We start from the raw sequence: 17519 nt of genomic DNA, 5'->3' as shown, positions 1-17519 counted from the left end.
ATACATCTTTTGTTCTCAAAATGTTGGTCAACAAGTCGTCGTATTTACATGCAGCAGAGAAGCCTGAAGTGGAGGATGTTCCGTGTCCTCGCAAACCTTGACTAATGACCGGATTAAGAGGGGAAATGGGGCAGAATTGTAATCCCCACAGTGAAAGCTGCACTGTCACTAACGTTGGCCAGTAAATCTGTGGGAGAGTTCACTCTTTCTTTGGCAGCTTTTGTGTTCCTGCAACAATTCTGCTCTCAGTCCTTGATCGCAGCAGCATGCGGCGCTGAAGCCCACATGCTGATTGGGTCCTGCACATTTTTCTCCCCTTTATTCTGACACTTTTGACACGTGTATTGATTGTGGGGCACTTTTCTATAAAGAGATTACAAAGTGCTCTTTAGAGAGCAACGGTAGGGAACAAAAGACAAAAGTAGCACAAGATTACACATGACAAACAAGACTGACCCAACTGTGTTTACATGCATCAGACATCCACTCCAGTAACCTGGTTCAACACACACATGTCAGAGCAATACTATATTTGCACAAAAGTCGTTACAGTCGATTCTAAACCTTCTTTGATGGAAACTCCCATAATTCACTGATACTGTGGACTTGCATTGGGCTGTGGATTAACAGTATTTTTATGTAAAAGATATGTCGGCGAACGTTTCCAACACTAGAAAGATCATCAATTCTTGCATGTACAGAGTATGTAGACCTCGACCACAGAAAGACACTCAACAGTTCCTCATTACCCGAATACAAGCACAGGGAAACACTGACAGCAGCAGAAGCAGAGTCCGGTGTACTGTACATATGTAAAGATGAAGCTAGTTTCCAGCACCAGTCCCTGGTCATCTGAAAGAATTTATGCAGAGAATGCATAATGTATTCCACATGCAGACATGTGTTATGATACTTACAGACACGCATATGCACGCACACAATATAAATGTACACATATCTCTGTCGTTAAATGAAAAGTATGTAATGAAAAGTACATTTTCAACACAAACACCCACCTGTCCTACATTATATACACAAGCACATGGCTGCAGGGAATAAGGAAACAAACAAAGATAGTATTGTGATTATATTATCACAGTGCAATTCAAACATGCAATAGTATAAGTGATATATAAGTGAGTTTTGTTTTGAGTTTGTTTCCAAGCATATGATGATATACAGTATACTAAACATACCAGAAATATACATAAACTCATGGACATGCACACATATCTAGCTAAATGTACAGGTTCTTAATGCACAGTGTTCACAATGCTCCAGTTAAGAACAACTGACTGTATTCTTACCTATTTAATCAAGCAAGCCCCTAAAGACTCTCTGCTTCCATGGTGCCTGAATCCTGCATACTCAGTACAGACTCCCCGCCATAATGAACAACTCCAACATCGGAGCAAATGTAGTCAGCGTTGGACAGTCAGTTTTTAAAGTCAAGTTTTTTTTCAAACAAGACTTTGAGTCACTCGTCAGTTCACTGCTGGACGCTGGTGAAACAAGAGCATCGTCTCAGGCCCCCGTACCCACAACCAACAGAGGAGTCGAGAGATGATCCTGACTATTTGCTTTCAGACCACTGTACTGCCACTGGGGAGCCCTCCATCAAGAACTTCAACCTGTTCTGCGTGATTGCCTCCACCCAAACAGGAGGGGATCCCAGATGCTATCTGAAAACACGGACTCTGGCCTGAAGGAACGTCACGACGGCACAGCAGGTAATGTTAAGTCACCACCACCCTACTCGGCGCTCCTCAACACGACTAGGTTTGCCTTCTTTTTCCACTAAAATCTTTCCCTGTCATAGTCCCAGAGCAACATGCTCAATATCACACTCCTCTGTTGCAAATCAAAACAATTTAATTAGAATCCCTCGGCAACCTCTGTTATCCGCTCCCCTTAATTGCAATCCTGTTTATTTTGGTGTTTCAAATATCAGATCCCATAACAATAAATGTTTTATGCCACGATTTAATTACTTTCAAGATCTTTGATTTTTTTTTTATTATCACTGAGACAAGGTTATCTCAGCACCCCAATTTTATTAATTTTTTTTTACATCATTTAAACTTCTTTGTTGAATGATAAACTTAGAAGACCCAGTGATCATTTTATTAAACTAAAGACCATCCAGGCCAAACAATGCTTTTATCCAAGAGCTTGTTTAATCATTATTCCATTGTAGATGAAAGAAATGATTCCTGCTTTAGGTGATTTTAACATACTGCACTTCTCAGACTATTGTCACTAATTTGACATAGACTTTGGAAACGTTTAACTTCTCTCAGCCCATGAAGGCCAGCAGTAATCATGTCCATTCTAAATAAAAGCAATGATGACCCAATTTTATTCACTTATTTTAACAACAAAATAAACAGTGTATTCATTGTTGCTTTAATAAATTATTTCATAGTGAAACCCGCCTCTCCTGAAAATGGAAGGAGTCTTTTGTTTCGTATGTCGGGCGGCCAGCAAAATTACGCAAATGTGTACATGGCTCACAAGTCCATACAGTTGTGGGAAAACAACGCATGACCTGAGAAATGTATGGATCTAACTATTAACCAACGTTGCAGTGAGTTGTATGTAGGAAAAGTATCTGGAAAAGCATGTTTTCTTTAAACAATTGCCCAAACTACACCGTTTATCATAGCCAGAAGCTGTAAAAAAAATCCCTGCCCAAATAAACCGTTTGACGTAACCAGATACGGTAAAAAACATTAAATTCTGCGCTCCTCAGCGCAACTAGGAATCCATGATTGACTTGCCAGAGACTAACAGTTACAAGACAAAAATTCTGTGAAACTTCAACTGAACTACAGGCTGCTGAACATGAATTGCTCACTTATGGGACGTAGAGCCTCCATTTTTTCCCCCAACATTGGTAACACTTGTCGTCACTTAGAACAATGTTGGCTGTATAGATTCATTGTTAATGATAAATAAATAAATGATCAAAAGAAATTCAACTTATGTTGTATGCATAAAAGACATTTTTGACATTCTCTGTACTTCTAGCCGTGGTTGTGCTGTTTCCATAGAGGTGCAGGACTTACAGTATATGTTGAAGTGAAAATCAAAGTCACAGAGAGAAAAATGTGACAGGAGGGAAAAACGCCCCAAAACTGCATGGGGTTCAGAGGGTTAAACTCAAACTTGGTGAACCCCATAAGCCTAGCTGCTGTTTTAGACTGATGTGTATTTGAAAATAGCCACGGTCTCCGCCTCTCTATCATCATCTTCCTCCCTGTAGACTGCCTCTAAAGTGGAGAGAGGAGAGGGGTATGTAGCAGAATAATTGTTCCCTACCTCAGCAATATAGTCTATGGGAGGGAAATGAAAGAGGTGGACTGGAACAGAGGACTCTGTTTTCCCTTATTTGTTCTGATATGGCCAGATATGCATGGCTGGAGGGATTGTGCTCATACACATCTGATCTATTAGCCACAGACTGACCACTTCCATGGACCATCACGTATGATGGATATACTTACAGACTACAGTGTGTGGTGTACTCCTTTCTGAAAACAAAGTCATCCGAACAGAAAAAAAAAAATTGTTAATTCTCCAAAAGTAGCTCAGAACTCTATATATATATATATATATATATATATATATATATATATATATATATATATATATATATATATATATATATATATATATATATATATATATATATATATAACTATATCTATGCCTCAGTGCCAAATTGGCCGTTTTCTGTCTGTCTGTCTGTCTGCGGCCTGATCTGGAGACTTGTAAGGTGGTCTAAAGTAGGAGAGTATTTGAAGCGTCTGGTTGAACCTCAACAGCAGACCTTCCTCGCTGTGCCATAGTCACAGTTGGCAAGTCGGAGCTCTGTCTGGCTGCAGCAATAATCACGCTATTGGTTTAAATCCTCTTCATGTCAGTCGCACAAGGCCCTGCCAGCTTACAGGAGGCAAAAACCTGCTGTGGTAGCAGATGTTGAGGAAATGATATGTTAGCTTTTTTTCCCCCATGGATTCTCTGTACTATTTGAGCCCCACAGCATGGCAGGAAGCACCTGAGCTCACGACCCTTTCCGCTGTGAAAGGAATGAGGGGTGACGGTCAGAGGGAGTTCAGTTCAATTTTGTGGCCTAGGCAGCATACGAGATAATTGTGATTCCTGACCATGACTCCTCAAATTCACAGAACTCAATTCACCAATCTGTCTCTAGAGGTGTGGGCTTAAATGAACAGGTGAAACTCAGGATTCTACGTCTGATCTTTTGGGATGTGTCAATGCGAATGTGAACATTTTCATTTTAAAGCCCACCGAGTTTAGATGTCTGTCTTGTTGGGGGTTGTTCACTGTGTAGTTTCCTGTATGTTGCCTTTGTTGTCATGGCTGGAAGCTTAAAAGAGATATCCCTTAATTTGCTCCCTTCAAAGAAAGAAAAAGAAAAAAAAGGAAGGAAGGGGGAACAACCTTGGCCTTTCTTCCTGCTTTGCAACCTACTTGAGAGAGAGCAGCTGAGGCAGCTATTGTTTGGTAAGACTTGGTGGTTTGATTTGATATATCATGTGAGGGACAGCTTGGAGTTGAGGCACATCAGCCAAGAAACATGATTCTAGTCACCTGTGTGTCCAGCAATTGTTCCAAACAACCAGTGGCTAAACTGCTAAAAAAAGACCAACCACTGTTTTCCCCCTTCAGTCATTACGTTGTAGCATACCTCTTTTGATTGTTGTGGCGTCAGACAGGGCTCAGCAGTGGAGAAGCCAGTTTGAATCCACCTACTTGTGTGGTTTGAGTCACCCCAATCTCAGAACCCATCGGCTATCGGTCCGAGTGAGGAAAAACCTCTCGGGGCAAAAAGGCTATATTTCGGTTCTCCAGGTGAAGACTTTTCCTCCCTGTGCTTTTGGTCATTGTTTAAAGTCTAATAAGGAACTTGAGACACAATGGCGGAGTTGGAGTTGAGAGACGATGTGTATGACCGGATTACAAGTAGCCAGTTTACAAGTGAACTTTAAGACAATAGAAATCATTGTCAGATGATAGCCAGCCGGTTCGGAGATTGAATTTCGGCCAAAGCGTTCCGCCTCTTTGGCTCTCCACACGGACCGTTTACCCGCATTCAATCAAAGCCCGCTTGAACCTGATTGGTCAATTCTACTCGGTCTACAAACAGAAAGCGGAGCGCTTCCGAAGCCAAAACGGTGTCCTGTTGCCTACAAATTCTGCATGTGAACGCAGAATCTGTTTATAGAGATAAGAGTCACCAAAACCTGCTGTGTGCAGAACATTTTGGAGTGGTGTAGTAAGAATATTCATTTATTTCCTTGTGTATTGTGTGACAAATACTCTTCTGCAAACATATCTACATATCGGTTTTAGCCGGGAATATTTTTTCGTCTATCCCCGATTCCTTCTGAATATTTATGAATCATCATAAAATGTAAATAATTTAATTCCTGACTACGCCAACCTGTGCTGCTGCCTGTGTGTGTGTGTGTGTGTGTGTGTGTGTGTGTGTGTGTGTGTGTGTGTGTGTGTGTGTGTGTGTGTGTGTGTGTGTGTGTGTGTGTGTGTGTGGATATAAAGAGAGGGAGTGGGGCTGAGTAACTTGTAGCCTCTTGTAGCCTGCACAAGCTCAGTCAGTCCATCTGCGCAGCATGCCATGCTGTTTCTGTTCATATAGTGTTTTTTTTCTCTCTGGCAGAAAGTGTTGGCCTTTCTAAAAAGATCAGAGAAGCGCTCAGAGTGGCCGCACAAAAAAGGCGGAGGCTCAGAGAGTTCTGAAAAAAAGACGCTGGGTGCAGCGCTTTTCTCTAGGCGGCCGCATCAGCTGTCTCCTCATTGGGAATATATGCTGGCGCTCACAGAAAAAAAAAAAAAGTGTTAAGATAACCGTTCAACATGTCTATTCAACGGACTTGGGAGGGTTTGGCCTTCACATGTTACCGTCCAGATAATGAGACCTGTTTTCCCAAGATAATGCAGACTTTCCAAAGTGATCCAAAAAATATGCATGCTACTGTATATCTTCTAAATATTCCAGAGCATCAGATGAATTGTTTAGTGAATATAAAGAACGTGTTCTAGGAACAATGTTAAAAGGTAAAATATGATTATCTCATGTAGGCATTTATGACATGAGTAAAAGGATATAAGATACTTTAGGAGTTGTTAGAAACACAATTTGGAGAAAAGCGAGATGATCAAAACAACCGATATGCCCTAAATGGTTGACTCTCATCAGGCTGCTGGTTTATTGTTTATGTCTAAAACAAAGAGCCAAATATTACAGCCGTTAAATAAAAATGTAAGGACAAAAAAGTGAGACTTCTCGGTTGCCCTGCAGACGTCCATTTTGTCCAGAGCAACCGTCTTAACATTACTAATAGAAAGTAAATGTGTGGTGAAATGTAATATTTGCAATACAGGCATACAGTTCAGTCAAATGAAATAAAGTTTTGGCACTAGTATTTTAGGCAGAACAGCAGGGACCACCCAAAAAAAAAAAATATGGTGCACGCCCACACACACACTTACACTTACCTCAGCTCCAGATGGTCTGAGTGTAGCCTCAGACCCAGTCAACTCACAGACGCCCCTGTGAGGGTGTACATGCACACGTACCGGCAACACACAATATTGTACAGGTGGAGCATATGTATTGTCATCCACTGGTTAATGTATGGAACATATAGATGAATATGTGAAAAGCACACAGTTGAAGTCAATTCACAGCATTACACATATAGCAACTGTCTTTGCATATAGGGTAAATACAAACATGGTAGAAATAATCATATATTCAGTTTTTAGATGCCAGAGACAGAAAAGAAGTGCAGTGATTATAGTTCATACATCATTTTTGCATTTTCCAAAAACAAACTCAAATGCATAATCTGTCCATCAAAATGTGTCACTATAAATGAGCTCAAGCAAATTATATGTTCTTTAAATAGTTGTGCATTGTTGCAGCGACATTTTGAAATGCAGTAGGAGGCCGGATACAGTTTTGACTGCTGGTGGGATGTGACATGCACCAGGCTTTTAGTGTTGTGTACTTGTCTACTAGAAGAACGCTGGTTTGTTCCAGGGCATGACACTAAACCCTACATTGCTCCCGAAGGCTGTTCCTTAAGTGTATAAGTGTTGGTATGAATGATTAGTTGCTTAGTCCTGATGGGCAGGTGGTGGCACCTTGCATGGTAGACCCTGAAATCAGTGCATGAATGGGTGTGAATGGATGAATGGCATGTAGTTTAAAAAGTGCTCTGAGTGGTTGGAAGACTAGAAAGGCTCTATTCAAGTACAAGTCCATTTACCATCTATTACCATTCACTTATAGAACAGACCAAAGGTCATATCATTGGCATACTTGAACATTAGTGAAGCTTGTATTTGCATTTCATTTGTGTGACCAGAGAACAAGAATGGTGTTAGAAGAAGCCTTTGGTGGGACTTAGTGTTCTCCTCAGATTCAACATCTTTAAAGCAGATCTTCTGTGGGTGTCAGGTCTAGATGGAGGCTTTGGAAAAAAAATGTGTCTGCACAGCATTAGAAGCAGAGATAAAATAATAAAAAAAAAAAAACTGTGCAAGTGTTAATGAAAAGTAAATGTCCAGCAACCATATTCATCATGGGGAGTGTGGTGTCATCCATCTAACTTATATGCAAATTTTAGAGCGTCTCGCTGGTCTGCTGTGGACGACGCGCAGGGATCTGAACATGTAGGCATTACACATACAGAGAACAGTGTACACACAGTGCCTTTTCAATACGCCTTTATACAAGATGCAAATCCCAGTGGGCACTGATCTATAATATACAGTTGATATACAACAGAATAGTAATGATAGATAATTGTGTTGGTGTGGTGGATATGAGCGGTAAACCGCATTAATGGGGATGTTTGTGATGTGAAGAGTCCTTGGAGGTCCACTGTGCGGCTGTCAGGTGTGTGTATATACACACACACACATAAATACACACACACACACACACACACACACACACACACACACAGACACACACACACACACACACACACACACACACACACTGAAAAGGCAGAAAAGCTCTCCTTCAGTGTTGTGCTGCGCCACCCTATGCAGAGCTTTGTGTCTCACAGCAGTTTAGTCCCCACAGCTCGCGGTGAACTTTTCACTGGAGGTCTGACGATGGGGCGCTTTGTCCAGACTTTTCCAGTTTTCTGCGACAGAGGAGGTGCTGTTACGCCTTCTTGTCTACAGTCCCACTGTGTTGTTTTACTGTAGCTGGAGAACAGTTCACACAACCATGGCACAGCTGCACTCTTGGGTGAACTGAACATCAACATCTACAGTTAAAGTAATTGATGAAATGTTCAACAATCATTATGATGGCAGAAGCAACTTGATTTGATTGGAACAAAAAAACAACGTAGGGTTAATTGTGTTAACCAGGAAACAAACATCTGTAGAAGGTCAAAGGAACATCTTTCCAGGACGATGATTTTCTATTAGACTTCAACCTTTAATTATGTCTGAGTTTACCCTTTTACTCCATAATTAATCATAATAGGAGCTAATTTACGACTCCACTTTGGTACCAAAAATGCATCCACCTTAAACCCTAATTTAACATCCTATAGAGCGAAAGCACACACGATTTATTGCAATAAATTCAGAAACCATGACAACCACTCCATATCCATTAGACGACGATTTTAATAAATGGCATATTTCATCTCACTGCAGGCATGTATCCCACATGGTGCAGTGCGTGTTTTGTTTTCGTTGTATTTGACTTGGAACTATGTTTTACTCAGATCCAGCACAAGTACAGTAGGATCAATAATCTGGATTTGCATATGAACTCATGAACCTGAATACAAACTGAAATATCAACTATAGAAAGAAAAACTGCAAGTGACCTGAATAATTAAAAAGTATTTTTCATTGGTTATTTCCTCAGTCAATGTAAAGAGTTAATTAATTATGAGTACAGTAAATTATCATTTCCAGTCAGGAAAGATGCTCTGCTGCAGCAGACTGGATTTGAATTACCAAAGAGTACACAGGGCCTGTATCTATGTATTATAGATTCATAGATTCAGCACAGTGCTATCCAGATATATAGTGAAGGTTGATCTCGTGAGGAGTCCAAAACAGCATCTAATAAATACAACATGAATTCTTTATAGACATGTTATTTAGGCCTGCATTATGAACAACATAAAACACATAATATGAATGAAAAAATACCAGACATCAGTGCAGAAATAAGCTGCAACATAATATGCAACAAAGGAAATTAAAGTACGGTAGAGAAACCAATCAATCAGAGATCTTTTGATTTAGATGTGAAAGGGCTTGGGTTGGGGTGCATTGAGTCCATCAGGAAGAGGGTTCCATCTGTGTGCGACGTATATAGTAGCTTAAAGCAGCTTCATCTTGTTTGGTCACCTGTTGACTGCTTTTTAAAAATCTGTTAATATTCTTCAAGGAGATCAGAAAGGTTTTTGTGCGAGATTGTTGTATTCTTTTCCAAACTAATTCCAGTCCTTGATTAAGCTGTTGTAAAATTACTCACACATTACAACTTCAGTATTGCTGTGCCAATGGTTAACTTGTTTTCAAAATGTGAATTTTGATTTACTGGGTAAGCTAAGCGTGGACAAGTGGTGGAAAGAGATTGACAGGATAGTGGAGGAAAGATTAAAAAAAAAAAAAAAGGAGGTACTTTGAAATTAATTACAGAAAATCAAGAGCTTGAAAAGTCAAGAAAAAGAAGCAGGGACTGTTTTATAGATTATGTAGTCAGACCTGGTGTGCCAAGAGAGATCTGGTTATTGAATTTAAAACAAACACCAACATGTAGCTGAACTAGGTTCTTTCAGCAGTTATGTTGGCCTAGAAGCAGGGCCTTCAGCCTGTCCTGGTGTCTGTTGACAGAGTTCAGTTTAACGTTTTTTGTTGAAGTGGAAAAATCTTTGCAGAGAAGGACACAACAAACAATATCTCACCACCAAGCGTTGACAAATCGAGTACTCTCAGGCACTGAATCCAAACGCACCTGAGGATTTTGGCAACAAACTCTGTTTCAATGTGAAGCTGCATATGGGACGCGGAGCTAAGGAGGGCAACCACCAACCGCAGCCTAAATCCGTCGAGAGCCTACAGGGATTTATGTTTGAGCAGCCAGAGAACCCACTGTGTCCTGTTGCTTCGTTGAAAGAGTACTTGCTGTTGCTGCCGCCCAGTCCACCAGCATTTCATCTCCATCCGAAGCAGACAAACTGCAACAACCTATAGTTAACGATGTAACTTCTTAGCTAGCTTGCATGTTTTTATGACTAGTATGCTCATTTTTCTCGAGCCATATTGTCAATTGCTAGCGTAGCCGGTGCTGAAGTGTCCCTCCTTGGCTACCGTAGGCCTTGGCCCCTCCTACTTCCTGGTTCTCAATTAGTTTGCCACTATATAAGCTGTACTGATGAACTGTGTGCCCCTCTCTCTCTCTGATCCCTGGTGTGAAAGGTTGTGCCCGTGCCATGCCGTGCCGTGCCGTGCCGTGCCGTGCTTGGGTCCACCTCGATAGCGACCCTCGCTTTCCGGATGGGGGTTGTGTGGAGATCGGGCAGGAGAGATGCTGTGTTGTTTTGCTTAATTCTGTTTTGTTTAAGTTATCAATTTAGTTGTATTCATGGTTTTGTGTCGTTTGGTTTTGCATGGTTTGGTGTTGGTAGCTAGTTAATTAAGTTACCCTCTTTTATTATAACCTGTATCACTAAGTATATTAGATATATACCTTTTTATAGTTTTTAACCTATTAGATGTTATGGACTTTCTGTATTTTAATACCCTGTTAATTGTTGTAATACATGTTGTAATCTTGGGGTAATCCTTGGTCTCAGTATTCACTGCCACATGTACCCTTAAAGAGAATCTGTGGGCTTTTTAATGATTTGAGCCGATATTAAAAAGTGCAGCGCACTGTAAATCAAAAACCTAATCCAGGCCTTGCCGTGGCCCCACTAGCAATTGAATTTTTGTTTGTGCAGTTTGGTTACTCAAATAGGTCTTAAGTTGTTCTAACATCACTATAAACCATGTCTTCTCGAAGTTTATAGTGAGACACATCTGTGCAGACACATCTGGTGGAGATCTGCACTCTGAGTGCACCTTTCCGGTTCTATGTGTAACTGGAAGCCAGTGTAAAGATTTAGGGACAGTTGTTATATGCACAGCTCTCTTGGCTCTTGTTATAGTTCTAAATGAGCTGAAGTTGTTTAACAAACCAGACAAGAATACAATAGTCCACCTATTTGGAAATGGACACAAAACCTCTTATTCTTGCTTTTTCTTTGCGACAAACCAACACCAGCAAATAATCCCTGACAAGTGTGGTCCTCCTCATAAAAAAAATATAATAATTATAATAATAATATGCAGAGAAATGTATCAGGACATTGTTGTTCAGGCTCTGAAACTGAATAAAGAAGTGAGAACTGTTATGTTTGTTTGAATCTGATCCAAAGTGTGTGTTTGTGTGAGTGAGAAATGGCATCAATCCATATGAACAAACAAATAATGCAGTCCTTTGTTTGATAAATGTAAACCTAAAACTGCAAGAACAGACTTTAGATGAATCTAGAACATATGGTACATTACATACTCAAGGCTCATCCAAACTGAATCAGCTTCTCACATCCATCAGCCTTAGCTATACCTGTTATTTATTGCTAATTAGCTAAAGTGAACCCTAAACTCAGTTGGTAAACACAATGAACTCATTAGTCTGTCCTCTCCCATATAGGAGAATTACGTAAAAAGCATCTCATAGTGACATGACGTTTTCGTTCCCAATGACCTTAGCTCCATATATTTCTTTTACTGAACTCTTCAAACCTTACTCTTAGGAAGAAATGGCTGAGAGTGTCAAATCATATTAAAGTAAAACCAAGAGGAGAAAGGAGGCAATGAGCCAGTCAGGCCATTCAGATCATTTATCGTAGGCAATGTGTCCATTTTTGAAACAAAAGCTCTCCTCAATAAAATGTTCAAAAAGGAATAACGTCCCTTCTCTCCTTTACAGATGTATAATGAATTCAGAAAGAACAAAGCAGCAGTGACGTTCAGATGTTTTTGTGTGATTCATGAATCTGAGATACAAGCTAATGATCAAGATACCTGTCTGTTTCAAGGCAATACAGAAGCCTCGAAACATACCGCCTTTAAGCTTTGTAAGGTTCCCCCGTTCTATTAAAAGTACAGAAAATACAAAGTGTCATCTTTTGCTCATGGCAGATTCACATAAATAATTTAGATCTAAGGTGTTTTTAGGCCTGCATTCTCTGCTTACACATGTAAATGTTTTAAATTACCTTTTTAGAAAATCAGCTACATGACTGTTGGGATGCATCCCGTCTCGTCTTTATCCCCTCTGTACATCAGATACAATGACGGCATTACTATTATAATGACTAGATGCAGCTCTTGTTGATGTAGACATTGTATTTGTAATACCTTTCAAATATGCCCCAAACACACTTTATTTCACCCTTAATATTTCCTTAGGACAATAATATTCAAAATTGCCACTAAGACAAAAAGTGAAATTAATTGTTGAGCCTCAAGAGTTTTCTTTGAGCCAGCATCTATAGGCAATTTTCCATCCAAATGCATCACAAATGTTAACACAATTTTCAGGATATCTAAAAAAAAAAAGAAATTCAACGTGTGTTTTCATCCACTACAGTTATACAAATATTAGTTAAACGGTTACATTAACTCTCCATCAGATGCTATTGAAACGCTGCAAAAGAAGATGGCGCAACAAGATAACGACTTTAACAAATTAAATCAACGTGGGAAAGCATGATGGAATTTGATATTTCTTATATATTAGAGGAATGTCACAGTCCCCTCAAAGCTCCAAACATATCAGATTTTTTTTTCGTCTGTCCCAATGTTTCCTTTCTCCACTCAAGTAAATATAAGTAATTTGCTTCATGTACATCACGATTCATTCACTCACCTGTTTCTGTTGCATTTCAGCACCTTTTTTTTTTATCATCAATACACCAACTTCTTAAGCCCAGCCAATTTCATATCTTTTTTGCAATAGTTGAAGTTGTTATTCGTATTTCTGGTATTCCCATAATGCACAGAGAAAGGGCAGATTTGGCACTTCTCACACCTCCACAATGGTTTTCACACTGGTCGTAATTGCTTGAAACAAACCATCGGTAACCGTTTCAACAAGCAACCTTAAAATTTAGGGCATATTCTCCTTTGAGCATTAACACTTCATGTCCAATTCACACATCAGCCCACTTCAGAATCCTCTAGCCATAAGATGAAACTGAATCCTAAAAGCCCATTAGTATTTCGAAATCCAACCACTAAAATGTTCCGTCTCAAAAGAAGACTAATTATCAAGGGTGTTCAGTACCTCAGAGTGCAAGGCACTGAAAAGGTACAATTTGCAGGAAGGAGATGACTATCCAGAAAGTGCTCTGTTGTAGTCAAAAAGTCAAAAAAAAATTCGGTGCCAATAACCTTGAAAATTAAGTTCTCGGTAAAACAGATGAATCTCATCCCATCACCCTTTGAGGACCAGTAGACCACCATGCTATCGAGGCAGCAGAGAAAGAAATATGTCAGTTTACACATTTCAAGACGAGAGAGAAACACTTTTTAATAATAGATAGATCTTTGAAGGCAAAAGGGGCCTACTTTTACATTTTGCTGCCACTTGCCAGAAACAAATCTTGTCAGTGATCGCTATTCATGTGAAGAAATATCATGGAAATTGACCGTTGGCTACAGTCTCTCCGCTTTCTTGCCTCTCTGTTGTTTTTTATTTAAGTAACTAAATGTATTTCATGGTCAATGTTAAAATTAAAGATCGAACGGTCGGGATTGCTTTTAAGTTATGATTGTGAATCTGGCACCACATTTTGAAATAATTGGTTAGAAAGACGGGGTTCAACAGCCATTGGTCATACTTGTTTGATCATGGTAGAGTTATCTCAATTTCTTTGACCCTTCTGCTAATTTATTACCACTATGCAAATGTTTCATTGAAAAAAAAAAAAAAAACATTTAAGAAGTGCAGCCTGGTAAAAGTTTATGGTGGCAACATAACAAAACTGAAAAGCAAAATCATTGTATTAAAAACATACTGTATACTTTATATTGTATGTGTTCCATGAGCCACTGAAAGCAAAACTCCTTGCTTAGATAACTGACAACAGATATCCACATAAATAATAATAATAATAATAATAATAATAATAATAATAATAATAATAATAATAATAATAATAATAATAATAAAATGCCTTTGGTAATAATTTTGTAAAGGCTCGGTATTTTCCCCGCACAGGTCCCGCACCGGGACCTGTCCATCACCACTGATGATACCGTGGTGACGCTGACTCGGACTGCGAGGAACCTGGGTGTGACCCTGGATGACCAACTGTCACTCAGCAAACATTTCATCCGTTACACGCTCCTGCAGATTCCTGCTCTACAACATCAGGAGGATTCGTCCCTTCCTGACTGACGAGACGACGCAGGTTCTCATCCAGGCTCTTGTCATCTCCCGCCTGGACTACCGCAACTCTCTACTCGCCGGAGCCCCGGCGTCGGCCATCAGACCTCTGGAGCTTGTCCAGAAAGCCGCAGCTCGCCTGGTGTTCAATCGCCCCAAGTTCTCCCACACAACTTCCCTTCTCCGTTCTCTACACTGGCTACCTGTAAGAGCTCATCCAGTTTAAGACTCTGGTGCTAGCCTACAGGGCAGTGAAAGGAACAGCTCCTTCCTATTTCCAGGCCACGGTCAAGCCCTACACCCCCGCCCGACCACTTCGCTCTGCCGCCTCGGGGCGATTGGTCGCCCCGTCGCTCAGAGGTCCTGGCGGCCGATCGACTCGGTCACGGCTCTTTTCTGTCCTGGCCCCACAGTGGTGGAATGAACTTCCCACTGATGTCAGGACAGCGGAGTCGCTGCCCATCTTTCGGCGCAGGCTGAAAACCCACCTCTTCAGGAAGTGCTACCCTGAGCCTTCCACTTAGCACTTATTGTTTTCATACTAGCTTGTTGCACTTATTGTATTCGTATTACTTATAGCACTAACTGTTTTTCTTGTTTCTGCACTGTACTTTGGCTCTGAGTTATGCTCTGCTTCATGCTCTTAGATGCTTGTTTGGAAAAGGAAATGTACTTATGACTTCTGGTGACTAGTAGTTCTTTTGATTACCAATGTTGATGCACTTATTGTAAGTCGCTTTGGATAAAAGCGTCTGCTAAATGACTGTGATGTAATGTAATGTATTTACTTGACTCTCGTTAGTTAAACCAATTTGTTTCACAATCCATCACTTTATACAACATTTTGACAGATACATGTCTTCTTAGCCTTGTGGCCATTCCACTCATTCCACTTAAGCCATCTGAGAATTGTAGTATTTCAGGTGAAGTTGTCACACCTGTATGTCAAGTTGGGGTTTTGTCCTGTCTCCACGTTTGTTTTGTGACTTCCTGTTTTATTTTGGAAATTAACTCTCCTCTCGTTTCAGGTTCCTTGCCCTTCCTCATGTGTCACCAGTCTGATTGTCTTCCCTGATTCCTGATTGTCTCCACCTGCTCCCCCACTTCCCTCATGTGTACTTATAGTCTGCGTCTCCCCTTGTCCTGTGCCAGTGTGTCATGTCCTTTTGCCTTGCACACCCGCCTCATGCTATCAGCAAGACCAAGCCTTAGTATTGTCTATCCCGTTCTTGTTTCTTGTTTCCTCTGTAAGAGCGACCTTGTTTGGCATTTTGCCATTTTGATCATCCAGCTCTTTGAGTTGAATCAGAGCTTTTTTATTTGTAGTATTATACCTTCCTTGCGAAGTGATTTTTGGTTTGGCTTTTGCTGTTTTTACTTTACTGCTCTTTGAGTTAAATCTGAGTTTTTAGTTCTGCTTTGAAAGTTTGTTTTCCTGACTCGCTAAAAGAGGTTTTGTTTCCAGGGATTTCCCTGAGCCTTTTTGTTGAAAATAAAAGATCGTCAGTTGAACCTTAACACCTGCGTCCGAGTCCTCATCAAGAGTTCCCTCCGTGACAGAAGTTGAAACAGTGGTGGTGCTACATTCTGTTCTCCGCATTAAAAATACCAACGTGTTTTATTACCTATAGCTAGCTGCATTCAGCCAACATGAAACCAATTAGGAACGTTGCTTGGAAAGAGTATTTGATTATCTTCATGTCAGTGAGACACATTGTGATTTTCGGAAAATGATCTGCAGTTTATAAATTATGCACAGTAAACTTCAGTGACGAAAACGCAACTAAACTTGCATAATTGCAAAGCTATTTCAGTTCAGAAGGTTTCTTGTTTGTAACATTATACACATATAGGAAATTGTGATATGCATTTTAAATTTGGATAATTGGTCTGAGTCAGTCAGTAATAATCCCAAAAATATTAGGTTTGCTGTAATCTTGGACCTATAGGAGGAACGCAGCAAAACGGCCAATAGTGTCCCACTACATTGTCTTTGAGTTGCTGATCAAGTTGTGCTCAAGCAATTATTGCTGTAGTTATGCCAGTAATTAGCAATGTGAACTGGCTAATGGAATTTATTCAGATGGAACAGGGTGAACCAAAAACCTATGATTGGTTGACATCAGCTCAACTGATTTGTAGCGCTTCACACCCGTCACAGTGACAAGTGTGAATACAGCATAAGGATAACAAATTTCAATATCTGCACACCACAGCATCTGAAAGAGTAAAAGTCACGTTTTGTAAAATGAAGATGAACAGTCTGTCTAGTATTACATAAATTAATTTGGGAATTCAATTTGAAACGTTGCTAATCGATGATGGTAGAGAAAAGGACACACATATCTGATGAATATTTATGTCATAGACTGAAACAATGTTCAGTTTCCTGAGTAGTGGGACAGGGGCCTTGTTCGACTTTGAGAAAGTTGTTATTCTTCAAAATAGTTTTTGCTGCAAATAAATATAAAAATTGGGGGATAGGTATTTTCCCAAAAATATATACATAAATCAAATAGGGATAAGTCATGGGATGATATGAAGTCTCTAAGCAAAAGACAGTTATGAAGCTCCATAGTTTGCCGATAATCCCCAGTGACTTATAATTTTGTATAAAAAAAAGATTTTGTTTTTTTCCCCATTTTTTATTTCTCCATCATCTGAGACTGATACATCTCATTGATGTTTTGATGGATCCACTGTGAATGACTTTGGTGTCCTCCTGAGTATTACTCGATCGCTCCACCAGCAGCTTGAAATGTTTGGTTTGAAGTGAAATACTCCCAAAGCTACTAGATGGACTGCCAGGAAATTTGGTTGAGACATTAATGGTTCTCCTCAGGATGTATAGCAATAACTTCATTATCGCACAATCAGGAAGTCATAAATATGACAAATCATCTACATTTTTTCTTCTAAAATACATAAATGCCATGTGCTGCATGTGCTTAACTTCTATAGAGAAAGAGAAAGTACGTGGTAT

This window comes from Cebidichthys violaceus, unplaced genomic scaffold (genome assembly GCF_023349555.1).
Source record: "Cebidichthys violaceus isolate CVI_PGR_0920_01 unplaced genomic scaffold, fCebVio1.0.p SCAF_11, whole genome shotgun sequence".
In the NCBI taxonomy this organism is placed as follows: Eukaryota; Metazoa; Chordata; class Actinopteri; order Perciformes; family Stichaeidae; genus Cebidichthys; species Cebidichthys violaceus.
This window is presented reverse-complemented; position numbering follows the sequence as displayed.